This window comes from Halichoerus grypus, chromosome 4 (genome assembly GCF_964656455.1).
Source record: "Halichoerus grypus chromosome 4, mHalGry1.hap1.1, whole genome shotgun sequence".
Lineage (NCBI taxonomy): Eukaryota > Metazoa > Chordata > Mammalia > Carnivora > Phocidae > Halichoerus > Halichoerus grypus.
Window position 1 is genome coordinate 94,645,056 of NC_135715.1, and position 17,756 is coordinate 94,662,811.

The following is a 17,756-nucleotide window of genomic DNA, read 5'->3' on the forward strand; positions in this document are numbered from 1 at the left end:
ATAAGTTCAAGGAGTGGTCACAATCTCAGAGAGCAGTAAAAAGTGAAGAGGGGGCAGGTGAACACATCACCTACCAGGGGTGGAAAAGTGAGGGCTTTGGGTCCTCCAGAGGAGAGGGGTGCCTGGAGGCTTCAGGCAGATGGAAAATCTGGGGCTGTGGCCCAGAATTCCTGATTCAATGGCTCATTTCTCTTTATGACACATTAGCTACCTTTAGTCATGTGATATGGCTTTGTCACTCTGGATTTTCTGAAAAAAATATTTTAACTCCTCTTCACCTCTTTGATGGGTGTCATCTCACACCATATTAAACGACAGAGTGAGGTGGGTGCTGGGACATGGGACAATCAGCGCAGGCCTGGGGAAGGCATTTTAGAGCAAGCGATTGGAGACGGGGGTGGGGTGGGCAGTTAAAGCTATAAGAACCATCAGGTCAGTCTAAAAACGGGAGGATGATTTCTCGCTGGGTCCTGATAAAGGCTTCAGAGATTCCTACATTGGTGGGATGCAATCTTGGGAGGCCCTGAATTCGTTCACCTCAAGGATGGCAAATCCATAGTATGCATTTCACAACTGCTATTTGCACCCATGGCAGGCATCATTAATCGATCACAGCACTCTTTCCCAGTGAGCCAGGAAAGAACAACCTCAGAATCCCTTTCCATGTAGTGTCTGGGTAGCCGCTGTTGGTCAGCTGGAGGGGGCATGCAAGGGGACTCTGTCTGACCTCAATGATCTGGCCCAATCTCTTATGTGTTGTTGGGGAAACTGAAGCCCAGAGAAGATTTGCCGAAGCCTCCAAGTTGGTTCATGGCAGTCCCGGGATTAGAACTCTGGTCTCCTATCTCTGAATCTTTTGTTTTGTGTACCAAATCATTCTGTTTTATTTGCATCACTCTGGAAAAAAAAAAAAGGAAGCGCAAAAAGATGCCATAATTGCTCATCACCTACCAGCTGTCACCTGGCAGTGAGCACCAGCCGTGGATTCTTTCCCGTGTTGATGGTACTTGTTCTGCCTTCATGGACAGTTGATTTCACTGATGGCCTCCCACGCACCTTTCTGCCCAACTTTGGGGAATTTGCTCTCACCCTCCTGCTTTCCTGCTACCAAGTCTGGGGGACCAGGCAGACCAGAGGGGGTTCTTAGGGAAGATGACAAGAGAAGGGAAAGAACATTTTCTAGTACTATTTCCATAGATGGGAAATCTAAAACTAGAAGGGCCCTGAGGGGGCATTTTCATTAATAATAATAATAATAATAATAATAATAATAAAGAATCACATAACCTCCAACACGGCTGCACATCCTCATGAAAAAGTGATCTTTTTGTCTGGAAAATCAGGTCATTACTGCATTTCATTGTTACCTCTGCCTAGGTTCCATCCAGAAATCATTTTCTTTGAAAAGAGATCAGCCAATTGCTGAACAGGGGAGGGTGTTTGAATGGACCTTCTATCTGAAAGCTGTGAGTGTGTACCTCTGAAAGAGAGCGCTGGGACTCCCAGTTTCCCTGAGATTGGCTGATCCCCAGAGAGCAGACTGCATTCGGGAAACCAATGACTCACGCTGTCTTTCCTTCAGCCAGGCTCTCGAACATGCAGCTCAGTGCAACTCAGCAGCCCCTTACCGAGCAGAGAATTCCTTCGGGGAAACCCACTTCAGCAGTGATGACTCTCCACGTTGCCTTAGAGCTCTGTTATTTTCCGTCATCCTATCTGCCCCTAACTTACAACAGTTCTTGTTGGCAGCCCATTTCACATCCCATTTCACAGGGAACATGGACTGTGTCAGAGAAGCTAGGAGGTCTGTCTGGTGCCACAGTGCACGCCCACCACCCAAGATTGCCCATGTCACCAGACATAGGTAGACTCAGGCCGGCGTGTACAGCTTCTGCTTGTTCCTGCTAAATTTAATACCTGCTAAATTGAACAGAAGGTGGCCATCTTTTTTGATGGCTGTAGAACATCATTGCAGTGCATGTTGAGCTTGGTTAATCTGGAGTTTGTTCCTAAAGATGTTATGTTTGTGGTGGTGCTGGTTGGTGCTGCTAGACCCACTTCAAGCATCATGGCAGGGAGAAGTGTGCACGGATGCAGAGTACAATTTAAGTGTGTGGCAGTTATTTCTGGAATAGTCTCTGCCCCCCAGACACATATAAAATGACACATATATATGTGTACCTGAGGTTTCAAAGGCCATCTGTTACATCCTGCTTCAACGCAGTGTTCACCTAAGTTGTTCAAGATGGAAGTGTCTCTTTCATTCATTTTCCCTTTCAGAGAGTGTCAACGAAGGAGAGTCCCTAACATCTGTGGGTCAACCACTTTAACATTTACCGACTCACATGGTCAGGAAATTAATCCTGACATTTAACCTAAATTCTTCTTGTTGACTGTTTCCTCTGTTCCAGACTCAGTGGGGCGAGAGCACAGCTACTCGCCAGTCTTCTTTGCCCCACCTGCTCATGGAGGACAAGTCCCACAATGCCACTCTCTATCTGTCTCTTCAGGTTCAAGGGGAACAACTCGCTTGAGGGTTTTACCTTTTTTCAGAGGACCTGTTTGCCTTTCCGTATTTCCCACATCACTCTTGAATTGTAGTTCAGGGCAATTCTGATTAAGTGGTTCTGTTTTATGTCAGACCATGCATGCTGTGTACCTTTCTCCCCCCTCCCACACAATTTTCTCTGTTAAAAACAAGTCACACAGGGGCACCTGGGTGGCTCAGGTCATGATCTCAGGGTTGTGAGGTCGAGCCCTGCGTCAGGCTCACATGCTGGGCGTGGAGGCTGCTTGAGATTCTCTCTCTGCCTCTCTTTCTCTCTCTCTCCAAAAAAAAACCACACACAAAAATAAGTCACACAAAACAACCACAGCCCTGCCTAAATGACTTGTTATATACTTTTATACTTGTATAAATTGTTATACAATGATATACTATTGTTCTCTGCTTCTTTTTTTTTTTTTTTTTTTTTTGGTGCTCTTTGTGTATTATTCTTTTATCCTGAGTCTGGATCATTTTTTTTTATTTTTTATTTTTTTTAAAGATTTTATTTATTTCTTTGACAGAGAGAGACACAGCGAGAGAGGGAACACAAGCAGGGGGAGTGGAAGAGGGAGAAGCAGGCTTCCCGCTGAGCAGGAAGCCCAATGTGGGGCTCAATCCCAGGATCCTGGGATCATGACCTGAGCCGAAGGCAGACGCTTAACGACTGAGCCACCCAGGCGCCCCTGGATCATTTTTATTTTTAAAAGAATCCTGCTTAACACATTTCCTTGTTGAATCAGATCTTGAAGATGAAAGCCATACCTTCAATATGGCCCATGGATGTGAGTTGTTACAGAGGGTTCTCCTATACTTTCTTCTTTTTTTTTTTTAGTAATATGTGTAATCTTTATTACCAATCTTAATCTTTTTTATATGACTGAAAAATTATTTTATGGTAGTACAATTAAAATAATGCTAAAACTGTCAGCATAACAGAATTAAACTAAAGTAACTACTACAATATTGTACCCCAAACCAGCTAATTTAAATGCAAAATACTTTGTAAAGGCTATTTATCTGGGCTAATGCATGTTAAAGGATTTAAGGAGTAGTTTGTGTAGCTGAAATAAAAGGAAAAATAAGCACTGTACAGCAATCTTTACTATTGTTTAACATGAGGGAAATATTAAATAGGTTTGTATATAGACCACTTGAGGAAAATTCCTATACTTTCTTCTTATACTTAGAGATAACTTGCATGAATATACTCTTGTGGTTTCAAAATTGAAAAACAAAAATAAAAAATAATATTATTGAGCATTTGGGGTCTACCCAGAGGGGGTATAGATCTAAGCTCTTGTTCTCAAAGGTTAGGATTGTTTTGATAATGCAAGATGTTTACACATGATCTTTGAAGAGCATAGTTTAAGATAGAATATATTCAGGGATGGAGTGTGTGGTAACAATGACAATACTGGGCCCAAGCATGTGCTAAGCACATTATGTAAATCATTGAAATGGGTCATTAATGAAAGAAAAACTCCAAGAAAGGATAGTTTGGTGAGGGATAGAGAAGTCAGAACAGTGTTCTGGAAGAGGAAGGACTTGGGTTGGGCCTAGGTTTCTTTGCCTTTGTTTTTTCATTACACAGTGCTTGCAAGGTTAGTGAAGGTTAACATTTTTAGAGATAAGAAAATTGATAGACATTCTTAGGTTGAGGAGTCTCATTCCTATTATAATGGTATGTTATTTTACAGATGATCCTGTCTTTAGGAGGGGCCCTTAGCCCAGGTACATTTGGGGCAACGGCTGGTTTAACATGGATCCAGACCAGATTTTGCAAAATGATTTGCCATTGACAAGAAGGTTAACAGGCAAGTGGTTGTGGATAAAAGTCTGTTCTCGAAGACTCCACATACCTGAGTCCATAGCTCTCTGTGCATGTACTCCCAGCAGAGTTAAGAGTGAGGATGTCTGTATTTTTATTGCAAATGAGAAAGCGATACTTGAAGGAATCAAATGTCAGGGCTCCACATTCAGCCTCTAGCTCTGAGAGCAGAATCAGAGCAAAAGCCCTCCAACTAACTCAGTGGAAAAATGAGGACCTGAGTGGAGCTAGCACTGGTCCCCGATTTACTCCCCTTCTAAAAGGGAGACGTTCACACACATTTCCTCCAGCAGGTCAGACATGCTCTGCCGGCACGATGGGTCCTGAGCGTAACTGCATTCTGGAACATCATCTGTTCAAGCCACTTTTCTGTGCAAGGCACAGGAAGTAAGGTGGACCCTCAACGGAGGGTGAGGGGCCCCGAAGATGAGGAGGTGACTCTGCCTCTAGTGAGTTTTGGGCCATTGGACCACTTGGGCATGGAAATTAGTAACCAGATGTGCCAGGGGAGGTGTGTTAAAATCAGGGTCCTCCATTTGATAATGTTCTCTCCATCTCACCATCCCAGCAGAAGGCAACTTTTCTCACCTCTGAACGACTCTTGAGCAACATGATGACCTGGCATTATTATAGTTATATATACACATGTAGTACATGTATGATGCCCTCTGATTGACTACAGAGTCAGTCTGTCTCCCTGGCCATCTTAGCATTTCCCACAGTGCCTTGCACCATGGGCAGACCATATTTGTTGACAGATGAGAGAATGAGTGAATGGTGTTAGTGGGACGAGGGCTGTAGGTGCCAGAGAGGGGAAAGCTTAATTAATTTAAATTTATTTATCTAACTGGTATTTATCTAACTGGTATTAATTGAGCACCTGCTGTATGCTAGGCACTCTCCCAAGGGCTGGGATATAGCCATGAACAAGATGGACAAAAGCTCTGCTCCCAGGGTGTTTCCATTCACATTGGGAACTTCACGTCCCACTTGAAGATATGAGCAGGTTTCACAGTAGAGCCAGCTGTGACCTTGGCCTTGGAATATGGAAGTAATTTTGGTGGGTGGAAAAGAGTAGGGAGGTGATTACAGATGCAGGGTATGAGCAAAAACCTAAAGTAAACCAGGTACCTTTCCATCACAGGTAAGTGATGTAGATTCTGTTTTTTCCTCTTGAGTATACCTTGCTATCAGAAGACATTTGTGGGGTCTGCTGTGCTGATTCCAAATTGAGAGAGAGGTGAAGAAGGAGGATAACTATTTATCGGGCTGGACTTTACTTCATTTACTCTTCACAGTGGTGCTATAAGTTGGTTGCCATCTCTGTTTTGCAGAGGATATTGTTCCCCAGGGAGGATGCATGACTCGCTCAAGGTCACACAAGAGGATTTAAACCCAGTCTATCTGGACTCCCAAACCTATCCTCTTGACACTTGGCCACCAAAGCAAGGGTTCGAGCAAATGAACAAGCAAGTCAACAAACAAGCCAAGTCTCTGGTGAATCTCTTTGCTCCTGTTTTCTACATGGATCCTCCCAACATTTCAGTTCTGGCCACGCCATGCTGAAAGCAGCATGACTCTGCTTGGGGCTCATGCCTATTCTTGAATGTCAGCTCATGGCAGTGAAGCCCATGGGAACACTTTTAGGTTGGCCGGGAAGTGGGGGGAGGAGGGAGGGTCCTTCACCTGATAATGGCTGTGGGGGAAATTAAGCAGAAGAGACAGAAAATAAGACACCAGACCCACAGCAAAGTCAAAGGGCAGTGGGAAGAGTCTTGTTCAAGTTCCCTTAGAATGTTTGGGTGAAATCATGGGCATTTCCATGGATTTCCTAATGGCCAAACCTCAAGAGATGCTTTTTGTTTTCCTCTGATCCTTGATTTGTTCTGGTTTTCTGTTCTCTTCCTAGAAGCCTTGACCTGCTCCATCTCTTCAATTTCATTACGCTCAAGACTGGCTGAAAACTTGGACACCGTTTCCCTAGCCCCTAGGTATTTAGTCTTCCTGGAAATAAGCATTCAGTCCCTTTTTAAAATAGGCTGAATTTAATCATTGTGGGTGGATCGCTAGCTGTCCTCCAGCTGCACCATATTTCCTATCCCCCCCATTGCAGCTACATAGAGCCATGTGACTAGTCCTCCCCAGTGGAATGGGAGAAGGAGTGATATGGCCATTTCTGTCTGACCCATCAAAACTCTCATCCTCTTTTTCTGTTCCTGTGGGCAAGAATGGCAAGGACAAGGGTAGCCTTGGAAACCACTTGGCAGAGCTTCTGTTTGCCTGGATCCCCAAGCGACTGTGCACAGTAGAGCTGTCCACCAGTATGGAACTTGGCCCCGGATGGTTACTGTATACTTGGGTTGTGTTTGAGCCACTCTATGTCTTGGGTGTGTTGGTGACAGCTGTTCAGCCTACCCCAACTGTATCGATTTCCTGGCGATGCCATAACAAAGTACCACAAACCAGGTGGATTAAACCAACAGAAATTTGTTCTGTCACAGTTCTGAGGCTAGAAGTCTGGAATCAAGATGTTGACATAGTTGGCTCCTTTTAAGAGCTCTGAGGGAGAATCCGTTCCATGCCTTTCTCCTGGCTTCTGGTGATGGCAGGCAATCTTCACCATTCCTTGGCTTGGAGATGCAGCATTCCAGGCTCCGTTTCCGTCTTCATGTAGTCTTCTCCCTGCATCTCTGTGCTTTCACATGGTCTTCTTCCCTCTGTCTCCCTCCTCGTTTTATATGGACATCAGTCATAAGGAGTGAAGGGCCCGTCCTTCTCCAGTATGACCTCATCTTAATTTAACTAATTACATCTGTAACCATTCTATTTCCAAGTAAAGTTACATTCTGAGGCACTGAGGGTAGGACTTCAACGTATCTTTTCTTTGCGGGGGGGGGGGGGGGAGACACAATTCAACCCATAACATCAATTAATACAAGCAACAAACAAAATGCAGAGAAATCCCCAAAGTCATAGCGTAAGTACAGCGGATTCTTGCAGCAACTCACCTTTGATACTAGAGTCTGAGGTGGATTTTCAGTTCTCCTCTTGTCCTTTCCTGGAAAACAGGCCCATCCAGCCTTTATTCTCCTGGATCCTGGGTCAGGCAGTTGAGCCTGAATCCATAGATAGGTTTAAATGGCCTCTTGGGTAAAAACATCTTGGGTCTCAATTTTCTTATCAGCAGAAGGAGAATGTTGATTCATGTCCTGCTGACCTTACAGGGCTTCAAATAAGGATCAAATCAGTATGTAATGGTAACAACCGATGTGCATAACATGCTTTAGAGTTTAGCATGATCTCATCATTCTTGGTAAACCTTTCCATTTTTTTGCTAGTTGGCACTCAGGTGTACAAAATTGAGTTAAGCAGTTCATGGCAAGCCATGCCAAACATAATTTTTCCTCTCATTTTATTATTTATTTCATTTCTTTCATGGTTAGTTCTCATTTTCTGTCACCTATCAGTGGCCCCAGGGGCTTCTGCTACTAGAGCACATTCTTTTCTTAGAATGGGACCCAACCACTTTCTGTCCCCAGTGGGATTCCCACAGTTTCTGTGATGGAAGCTGGGGTCAGCAGCCCCCTCCTCTCTTCTGGGTGGGGTTTAGGGAGGGAGCTGGTAGCTCAAACCAGTTCAGGATGTGGTCCAACACAATCGAAGCTTGTGTATACCAATTTATTATTTTCGTCCTTCCTCCATTCCTCAGCTCCAAATAAATAAGGAAACTAAAGGGAAGGAAAAACGGATTGTAAGACAAAATGAGGGGTAAGGTTGGTATACAGAAATCCCACCGTAAGTCCTGTGTCGTTTTAGAGATCTTCTTGAGCTTCCGGGTAGCCAAAGCAAAAAGTAAGGCAAATGATTGATTATGAAAATGAGCAAGTTGTTCCTTAAGAGAAGCCTGGCTTTCCTGGCAAGGAGGCCTGAACCTTGTATCTCCTGAGATCCTCAGTGAAATTCATATACCAAACACAGCAGTGATTGTATACCATGACTTTTAAAATGGGCAAACTCCATTTTTACTTATTTCCTTTTACCTCATTTTTTGACATGATGCATATGATGCTCATTAGGAATTTGCAAATTAAAACAATTATATACCTATGAGAATGGCCAAAATCCAAAATACTGACCACACCAAATGCTGGTAAGGATGTGAAAGAACAGGAACTCTCATTTGTTTCTGGTGGAAATATAAAATGGTAAAACTACTTTGGAAGACAGTCTGGCAGTTTCTTACAAGATTAAACATACGTTTATCGTATGATCTAGCAGTTGTGTTCCTTAGTGTTTACCTAAATGAGTTGAAAACTTACATCCATAGAAGAACCTGCGCACAAATGTTTATAGTACCTTTATTCATAATTGCCAAAACTTGGAAGCAACCAAGATATCTTTTAATGGATGAAGAGATTAACAGACTCTAGTACATCCAGACCATGGAATATTATTCAACAATAAAAAGAAATGAACTTTCAAGCCACAAAAGGACATGAAGGAACCTTCAATAAATATTGCTAAGTGCAAGAAGCCAATCTGAAAAGGCTACATCCTATATGATTCTAACTATGTAACATTCTGGAAAAAGCAAAACTACAGAGATGGCACAAAGATCAATGATTGTCCGGGGTTGGGTGGCATGGAGGTGGGAGAGGAAGAGAGAGATGAATAGATGGAGACAGGAGATTTTTAGGACAGTGGAGTTATTTTTCTGTCTGATACTGTAATGGTGGATACATGTCATTATACGTTTGTCAAAACCCATAGAATGTGCGACACAAAAAGTGAGTCTTAATGTAAATTACAGAGTTTAGTTAACAATAATGTTTTAATATTGGCTCACCAATTGTAACACATGTACCCCTCTAGTCTAAGATGTTAAAAAATAGGGGATATTGGGGTTTGTGCAAGTGTATATGGGAACTCATATTTTTCACTCAAATTTTTTCTTAAATCCTAAAACTGCTCAATAAAAGGATCATTACTAAAAAAAAAAATGATGCACCTCTAGGTTCTCCTGGAATTGCCAGCCACTAGGAATGGACTCAGCACCCCCAGGCAGTGCCAAAGTCTTCCCTTTTTTGCACCTGTCCCATAGAGCCCACAGGCTTCCAGAAAAGTCTTCCTGACTTACCTCCAGCAAGGGAGCCAGATTCCCTGAAGAAGGCAAGCCTTGGGGTGGGGGGGACCTAGCACAGGAGGAGGGGGGTCCTCTTACCCCCCTGCTCACCACCACACATGGGCTTACTCTCAAGTAGGTCCTTTTAACTGCTTCTCAGCTGGGGTGTAGTCATTGTCAAGTCAACATGTTACCTAAAATATGTTGAGAAGGCACCGCTTTTAGACAGAGTATTCAAGGCAAACCCCTTCTTGTGTTGTCCTGGTGTCTACTATGACTTCCATTCAGGGTATCGGTAAACTGAGGCTCAGAGACCAAGTCCCACAGCTCTAGATGGCAGAGGGAGGACTGAGTCCAGGGCTAAGGATGAGCCCTCATCATCACACCCATCTGCTCCACTGGGTGGACAGGCCTCCTGGCCTGCCCCGCCCCGCCCTCACCTCCCCCAGCGCACCTCCTCCACGTCCAGCCCTCTGGCCCCAGAAACCCAGCCCCGTGCTCAGCTCTATCTGTCCCTCGCCCCGCCCCTGGCCTGCATCTGCCGTCTGGACTTTCCCACCCTCCTGTACAAAGCCACGTGTTTGGGAGGTAGGAGTTCCCATTTACACTGCAGCAAAAAATGAGAAAAAAAAATTTCGTCTTAGATGTTTACTTAAAAAAAAATCCAAAGACTTATCTCTGAAAGTGTACACACAATAGCAGATGTTGTTTAACAGGCTTGTAGGACATTCCCAAAAAGTTATAAACATATCTTTCAGTGGTTACTTAAGATAAACAGATAGAAGTCACATATTTTTTAGTACAAGAGACAGCTTGCTGTTTGGAAGCCAAATAAAGATTCCTGAGTGTGAGATGCACCTGAAAAAGATTAGGAGATCGTATCAAGGACATTAAGCTGGGGCCAAATCTAACATGCTTTTCTTGGAGTTGTGTCTCTGCAAAAAAAAAAAAAAAAAAAAAAAAAAAAAAATGGGTTCCATCTCCATGCAGGGGACTTAGGGCTGATAGGGGCTTAGGGGACCTTTTCTCCGCACCTCTGCTGTGTTTCCCTTCTCTGGCGCCAGGCCCCAGCCACCCGGACAGGCTGCATGGCTCACTTCTACCTCATGGCTCCACTCAGCCAATGTTTGCTGAGCACTTCCTGGGTGCTGGGTGCCGACCAGGTGCCAGGCACACAGACTTGACATGGACGGCTCAGTCCGGCCAGGGAAGCCGATGTATAAATGGATACTTTAATCAAATGCGATCGCTTGTGGAAGCATCCGGTGATGCTTAATCGTATGGGCTTGGGAGCCAGACTCCTTGGATTCAAATCCTGACTTTGACACTTCCTTGCGCTATATCCTGGGGCAAGTTAATTTATCTCTCTGTGCTTCAGTTTTATCATCTATGCAATGGAAGTAATAATAGTACCTGCCTATATAATGTATCGCCTTAAAAAAAAAAGATTTTATTTGTTCATTTGCGAGAGAGAGAGAGCACAAGTGGGGCAAAGGGACAGAGGAAGAGGGAGAAGCAGGCTCCCCACTGAGCAGGGAGCCCAATGCGGGACTCGATCCCAGGACTCCGGGATCATGACCTGAGCCCCAGGCAGACGCTTAACCGACTGAGCCATTCAGGTGTCCCAATGTATTGCCTTCTGTGTAAAAAATTACCCAAAGCTTAGTGGCTTAAAAATCAACTTTTTGAATGTCACGGTTTCTGTGGGTCAAGAAGAGAACGCTGGGTGTTATACTCAACTAATGAATCACTGAACATTATATCAAAAACTAATGATGTATTTAGTTTGGCTAAGTTGGCTAATTGAATTTAAATTAAAAAAAAGGAATATGGGCATTGCTATTGGGTGCCTCATACTCTGAATCTCTCACAAGAGTGTAATCAAGGTGCGGGCTAGGCTGTGGTCTTCTCGGGGCTCCGCTGGGGAGAGCCTGCCTCCAGATTCACTCACACTCACGAAGCTGCTGGTGGCTTCAGGTTCTCGCTGGCTGTTGGCCAGGCACATCAGGCTCTTGCCACATGGATCTGTAGGATACTCACAACCCGCAGCTTGCTCCTCCCAGAGTGAGACCAAAGAGAGGGAGGGAGAGAGTGGGAGAGAATATTTTTGTTACCTAGTTTCTGATGTGACATCCCATTCCTTTTGTCATATTTTTTTTTAAAGATTTTATTTATTTATTTAAAAGAGAGAGAGAGCAGGAATAGGGGGCAGGGAGAGGGAGAAGCAGGCTCCCTGGTGAGCAGGGAGCCCAATGCGGGACTTGATTCCAGGACCCAGGGATCATGACCTGAGCCGAAGGCAGATGCTTAACCAACTGAGCCACCCAGGCACCTCCCTTTTGCCATATTTTTTTATCTAAAGCCAGTAACCAGGTGCAGCTCCCACTGCAGGGGAGGGATTTGCACAGGGCAGTGAACCAGGGGTCACTGGGGCCACCCTCGAGGCCATCCTGTGGTACCCCCCCTACCTCATAGGATTGTTGTGAGGATCGGATGAGTTTATCTTTGCAAAATGCTTAGCCCAGAACTGAGTTCTCCTCTCTCCCATTTTAAGATTTAATTGCTCAGATGATTGGAACTCTCACCTCAAAACACACAGGCATGTGCGCACAAACATCCTATCCTCCCATCCTCTCTTGTCTTCTTTTCCCGTCTGTTTCCTTACCCTTGTCGATAAGCCTCATGGCAGTAGGGGTTTTTGTCAGAATCAGTGGCTGGCGTGTAGCGTTTTCTCTGATAAATCATTATCGGATTGATTGGCAGGATCGAACTGTGCCTCCCTTGGAAGAGGCAGTGTTGCAATGCTATGATCCCACTACTCAGTGGTGGTGGCCCCATGTCTTGTTGAGCTTTCTTGCTCTTCTCAATAGCACATACCATCCTTTGTGTCGGACCATCTCCAGCACCCCAGAGGGTCCCTGAGTGCCTCTCGGAGCTCAAGACCATCTTTGATGTCAGAATTTTCCCACCATGGCTAACTCAACCCCCTCCCACTGTGGCTGAGCAGGGCTGTGATGCGGCCCATGGGTGGCACTCATCATGTGAAGGGTAGTCGGGCCTTCAATCCTGGGACCCTGAGCCCTTCGCTCTGGCCTCTTCAGAGAGTGGCCACTGGCTGAATCTGTCATGTCACAGGAGAAGCTGCCCGGGGGAAGGACCGGGGGTGGGCTTAGGGGTGAGTCCCTGATCTGCCATTGAGCCTAGCTTTGACTTGCAATTCCTCAACTTGGCCATGGCCTCTCAAACTCTAAAGTGATACTGTTCACCTGGGAGATCTTGTTAAAATAAAAATCGGAGTTAGCCGTGTGGGGTGGGGCCCAAGATTATGCCTTTCTAACAAGCTCCCAGGCAGTGCCGGAGTGGCTGGTCTGTGGGCCCCACCGTGATTAGCAGCAAGGAAACAGACAACAGCAGCTCCTCTGTGCAGAGATCCAAAAAAGCCAGTGTTTCCACTCCTTTTGTGCAGATTCCAACTGAGCGGTAAAGCCACAAGCAAGTAGGAAAAACAAAGATGCAGAATCAAATGTAACTAGGGGTGTGGGAAGACAGGGCACACCCTTTGGATGATGTATAATTAACATGAGCCTGCAGGGAAGGTCCACTCTAGAAGGATAGAGAGCAGGGACTTTAGGTTGGTTGGAAAGAGAAACTGGGGGTCAGTTTGCAAAAGGTTTTGAATGCCAGGTTCAAGTCTCTGGATTTGGTTCTGAAGTCCAGGGTTGCCAAATGCAAATGCCTACAAGCATTCTTTTGAGACAGTAAGGAGTGGTGGGGTCTGTGGTCAATGGTGAGAGCGTGTCTATCCAAGGGGGCAATTCCTACTCAGCTCCAGCTGATTGTTCTCATGGGAGATTATAGTTGGACCTTCCGATTTTTCAAACAAAGTCACGTATTTGGAATTTTATGTAAAATCTTCCAATTTTTAGAAGTTGTGAGGCCAAATGAAATTTATTTGGGACCATATCTGGCTTGCGATCCTGCAATTCACGACCTCAGATAGAGGTAAAAGGCAACCAGTAAAGGCGTGGGTCAGGAAGCTGCTTCTTGGAAGAAACCAGTGCCTGGATAAAGTCCACAGCAGCTGAGAACCTTGGTCAGGAGAGAGTGTGCTGACTGTGCACCTGTGATCTGGACGTCCTCCTAAGTAGTCATACTTCCGGGTAAGAGGTCTCCCAAGGACTGAGGGAAGGTGTTCACCTGGAGTGGAGATAATCACCTGCTCTAAACATGAGAACTAAATGTGCCTCCACCTTTTCTGCCACGCCCCAAGGCTGGCCACCTCCGGCATCATTAGAGGGCGTCATGCAGTGTGAGGTCAGGTAGCAGAGGGGAGCCAGGGGATGTTTGCTCACACCTCAATCCGGTCATTTCTTAGCTTGTTGACCACTGGCAAGTCAGCTAACCTCTCTTGCCTCAGTTTCCCTTATTTATAATAATCTTGCCTCTCTCACAAGGTAGTTGAGAATCAAATGAGATAACATAGGGAAACACCACTGTGTCTTGCACAGACTAAGTGATCAATTGATAACGATGATGATGATGATGATGATGATGATGATGATTGTCATCATCCAGTTTGGGGGCAGTGAAATATATTATCCTTGGAAGGGTCATTAGGGATCACTCAACCTAATCACTTTACAGGGGGAAACTGAGGCTCAGAGCAGGTAGGTGGTTTGGTCAAGGCCCCACGGGAAGGTGGAGTCAGCGAGATCCACCAGCTCCCACCCCTTGTGCTACATGTTTCTCCCCAGCAATGAACACAGGGCCTGGCACGTGGTTGTTTGTGGAATGAATGAATGAACCGATAGCCATGGAAGAACCAGCCATTTCTCTCATTTTCTCTCTGTGTTTATAACATTTCATTCGTGATTCACCCGCAGGTACGTGGAGAAGAGAGAAGCGATTTACATAGGATTCACGGATCCGGGGATGTAGAAATGGTGAAGAATTCACATGGTGTTGGAGCTGGTGGATACTGTCTCTCCAGCCGGCCAGCCTCTTTCTCACCCTCCCTCTCATTCTTCCTTCCATCCCTCCTGCTTCCTGCCTGTCAGTCTGCCAATTATTCTTTCATTCAATCCATTTTTATTGAGCATCTACTACATGTCAGGTTCTTCAGGCACTGGGGATGCAAGATTGAGTAAAACTGTCAGGATATAGGCAGTTGTTAAATGTTGTAAATACTTACAGGATTTCCTTCACCAAGAAATCCCCAGGCTCAAGGAAGCAGCTGCTCAACTCCCACCAAACAGGGCACATCAAACCCGGAGCACGGTCCCCAGGAAGCCGCCGTCTATGTGCAAACCCCAATTTTCCACAATTTTTGAGTGCCTACTGTGGGCTGGCGCTGGGCTAGGCACATAGGCACCCCGCTTCCCACTGACAGGGGTGTGGGATGAGTTCTAAAGCTGCTTCTTCCTGCACGAGTAGCTGGATGCTGTCTCGACAACACCAAATATCAGGGGGCGAAACAGAGCAGACTGTGTGCTTCCTGATGTCTCCAGAGACACCGAGATTGCTGTTTCCATAAAGATATTTGGGTTTCCTGCGGATGAAGGAGGCTTCTTTGTCCTTCAGAAGTTTGTTGGTAATGGGGCCAATCAGCATCAATGTGCAATAAAACTGGGCTTTCATCCGAAGGACATGGAATGTCTCTAATGCAAGTGGTGAGAAATTTCAGATATTTTTAAATAGAAAAAGAGTTCCTTGGCAGTATTAGGAAATCATGTCCCTTGCAGACTGAATTTTCCAGGTTTTAGCCAGATGGCAGGGTTTGGAGGCCTGAGTTAGCCCTGTCCGCACAGCTATTCTGGAAATCTGGAAAGACAGCTTCTCTAGGCAGCCAACCGAGATGGCTGAAATGATAAAAAATACGTTTTTTTTTTTTCTTTGCTTAACTGCAGGTGTTTTGGCCTTCATTAGCGGCATCAAGGGTCTGTCCTCTCAGAGCCCAGCTCTCTGGAGGGTGAAGCGACTGACAACTTCTTCCAGTTCTGGGCCGAACCCTGCCTTAACTATCTCGCACTGCACTGCAGACCCACCCACTGGTGGAAGAGAAGGCTCTGATAAGGGAAAAAAGACAATATCTCCAAGTGTTTCAAGTACAAGTGCTAGACCCCATGTGTTCTCTTCTAACAAAGGTCAGCAGAGAAGAAGATGCCGGTGATTTGTTGGTCTGACTTTACCTATTTGAAAAATGCCCTCCATGCTTCAACATGACACTCTCGAGCATTTCCTATCCTCTTGACAGATCCCAGAAAATTCACAAAGCTGCAGACATTATTGCCCGAGATAACTGGGAAGTGGTGTATTCGTGGCAGCACAAATAGGGAAAGAAAATGAATTGTTTGCAAAAAAAAAAAAAATGCATGGGCACATAGGAAGACATTTATGCACAGATTTATAAGTTCCTATAAATGCCACTTCTAGAATATTCATCTCAATCCAGAGCCGTTTCTTTTTCTGAAAAGTAATTCTTAATAAAGATTCCATCACCCTCGGTAAACCTTCAAGTATTTCTTTCATATCTTACACGAGAGGATGCTTCTTTCTCAGTCAGGACTGCTGGTGTCTTGGTCCCCTGCTGGAGGGGTGAAGTTTACTGCTTGCTCCTTTTGTGTGAAGGGAAAATAAAAGTGGGGTTCTCTTTCTTCTGGTTTGTTTTCTTGAGCTTGTAATTTTAAAATATCTTCTTTCAGGGCCCCTTAGATATTGACTACCATGGCACAGAAGTCAAGCAAAGGGGACTCTGTCACCTGACAAGTCTGCCCCCCACTGAGACATCAGGCAGGGATATCTGGGTAAAAATCCCAGGCTCGAACGCAGTTGTGTGATTTCCTATGATAAATAGCTTGGACGAATGCTAATCAAAATTACTTTCTGCTTCTACCTTATTCAGCAAGACGAATGCATGACATGGCCCCAGAGGCTGGGGTTTGTTAATTTGCAGATGTCTTTGCTCAGGTCTGTCTGACTAGGCTGGCAGCTCTCTGTGCACACAGGGCGGAGCGTGGGCCCCTCTGTCGTGGGCCCCTCGTCTTCTCCCCTGCTCACCGGATTCTGCAACTCGGGCACCATCCACGATGCCCACTCAGGGAAGCAACTCTGGATCTCTCACATGCTGGAAATGTACATTGCAGACAGCAAAAGGGATCCCGGTGATGTGAAGACAGAGACACTGATGGTGTGCATTACCGTTCTCCTCTCTAGGACACACCCCTTCCAGGTGGACATAGGTAATCAAATGGGCAGGAAGGAATGAGAGATTTTTTTTTTTTCCAATCGGATATTTGGATCACAAGATGCAATCTCAAGAGATCAACAGCTTGAGAAACCACTATGCATGTGGGTTGAAGGATTTCAGGAAGAGTCCCCAGTAGGGCAACCAGATCAGTGAAGAGGGTGTCACTGCCATTTTAAGACTCAGCTAATGATGTCAGGGAAAAGCAAAGGCTAATTTCAACCGGGTGAAATGGTGGATATATGAATAGAGATTGACAAACTTAGACCACCACAGGCTGTGTGCCTCCTGTTTTTGCTGCCTTCAATTTTTGCAGCTTTGTGGGAAGGACCAGTTAAAACCACCCAAAGACCAGGTCTATGAAGGTCTATTTGATGGGACTGAGTTTCCTGGCCGCGAGCCTTGCACGATCCCCATACAGGGACCCCATCTGAAAGGGACGTGTTGGCCTGGTGTGAGAGCGATGCCGTTTCCCTCCTAGGTCTTAACCTTTCCTAGCGAGACAGACAACCAGGGAAGTAGGAAATCGAAACAAGCTATGTTTAGCCGAATTTTACATACCATAATCTCTTTACCATGGTCCAGCAAGGCAGGAATGCTCAGGCCGATCAGTTCTGGTACAAATCCATTCCAGAGGGGAGTGATTTACAACTTAGCACCATTCTCGACTCTTTCCTGAGAGTGAAGTTAAATGACCCAAGAATAACAGGACTCTGCACCAGAACTAGGGAGAATGGTTTTCTAAAGGGTGGTCTCAGGAGTAGGTTTTCACCTGCAGAAACGCAGGTGCGGGCACTGCTCCGAAGTCCTGGTCATCAGGGTCAAGGCTCATTCCTATTTTAAGAGGACGGTGGTGTGGTGAGTTATGAGGTCTGAGGGAGGAGTGGGCCTGGCCCAGGGGCCTTTTGTTGCCTTCTTACCAAGGAATCTTGAGTTGATCCAGGCCAGGGATACATGGCTCGTTCCCCCCTCCTCCTGACGCCAAGCCTGGTCGCTGGTGACCAGCCCCATGGAG

The 17,756-nt window shown here is 45.5% G+C and overlaps 1 long non-coding RNA gene across 2 annotated transcripts in view; it reads left to right on the plus strand.

Annotated features, from left to right (window-relative positions):
• The window catches only part of LOC118543877 (uncharacterized), a 70,385-nt gene extending 54,234 nt beyond the window's left edge, over positions 1-16,151 (plus strand). The window contains exons 4-5 of one of the 2 annotated variants that reach the window (XR_013447083.1): positions 14,382-15,167; positions 15,405-16,151. This is a non-coding gene — a long non-coding RNA (uncharacterized LOC118543877). Of the gene's footprint in view, positions 1-14,381 lie in introns of both variants that reach the window. The other variant, XR_013447082.1, reaches the window with a different exon arrangement.
• The last annotated feature ends 1,605 nt before the right edge of the window (positions 16,152-17,756 follow it).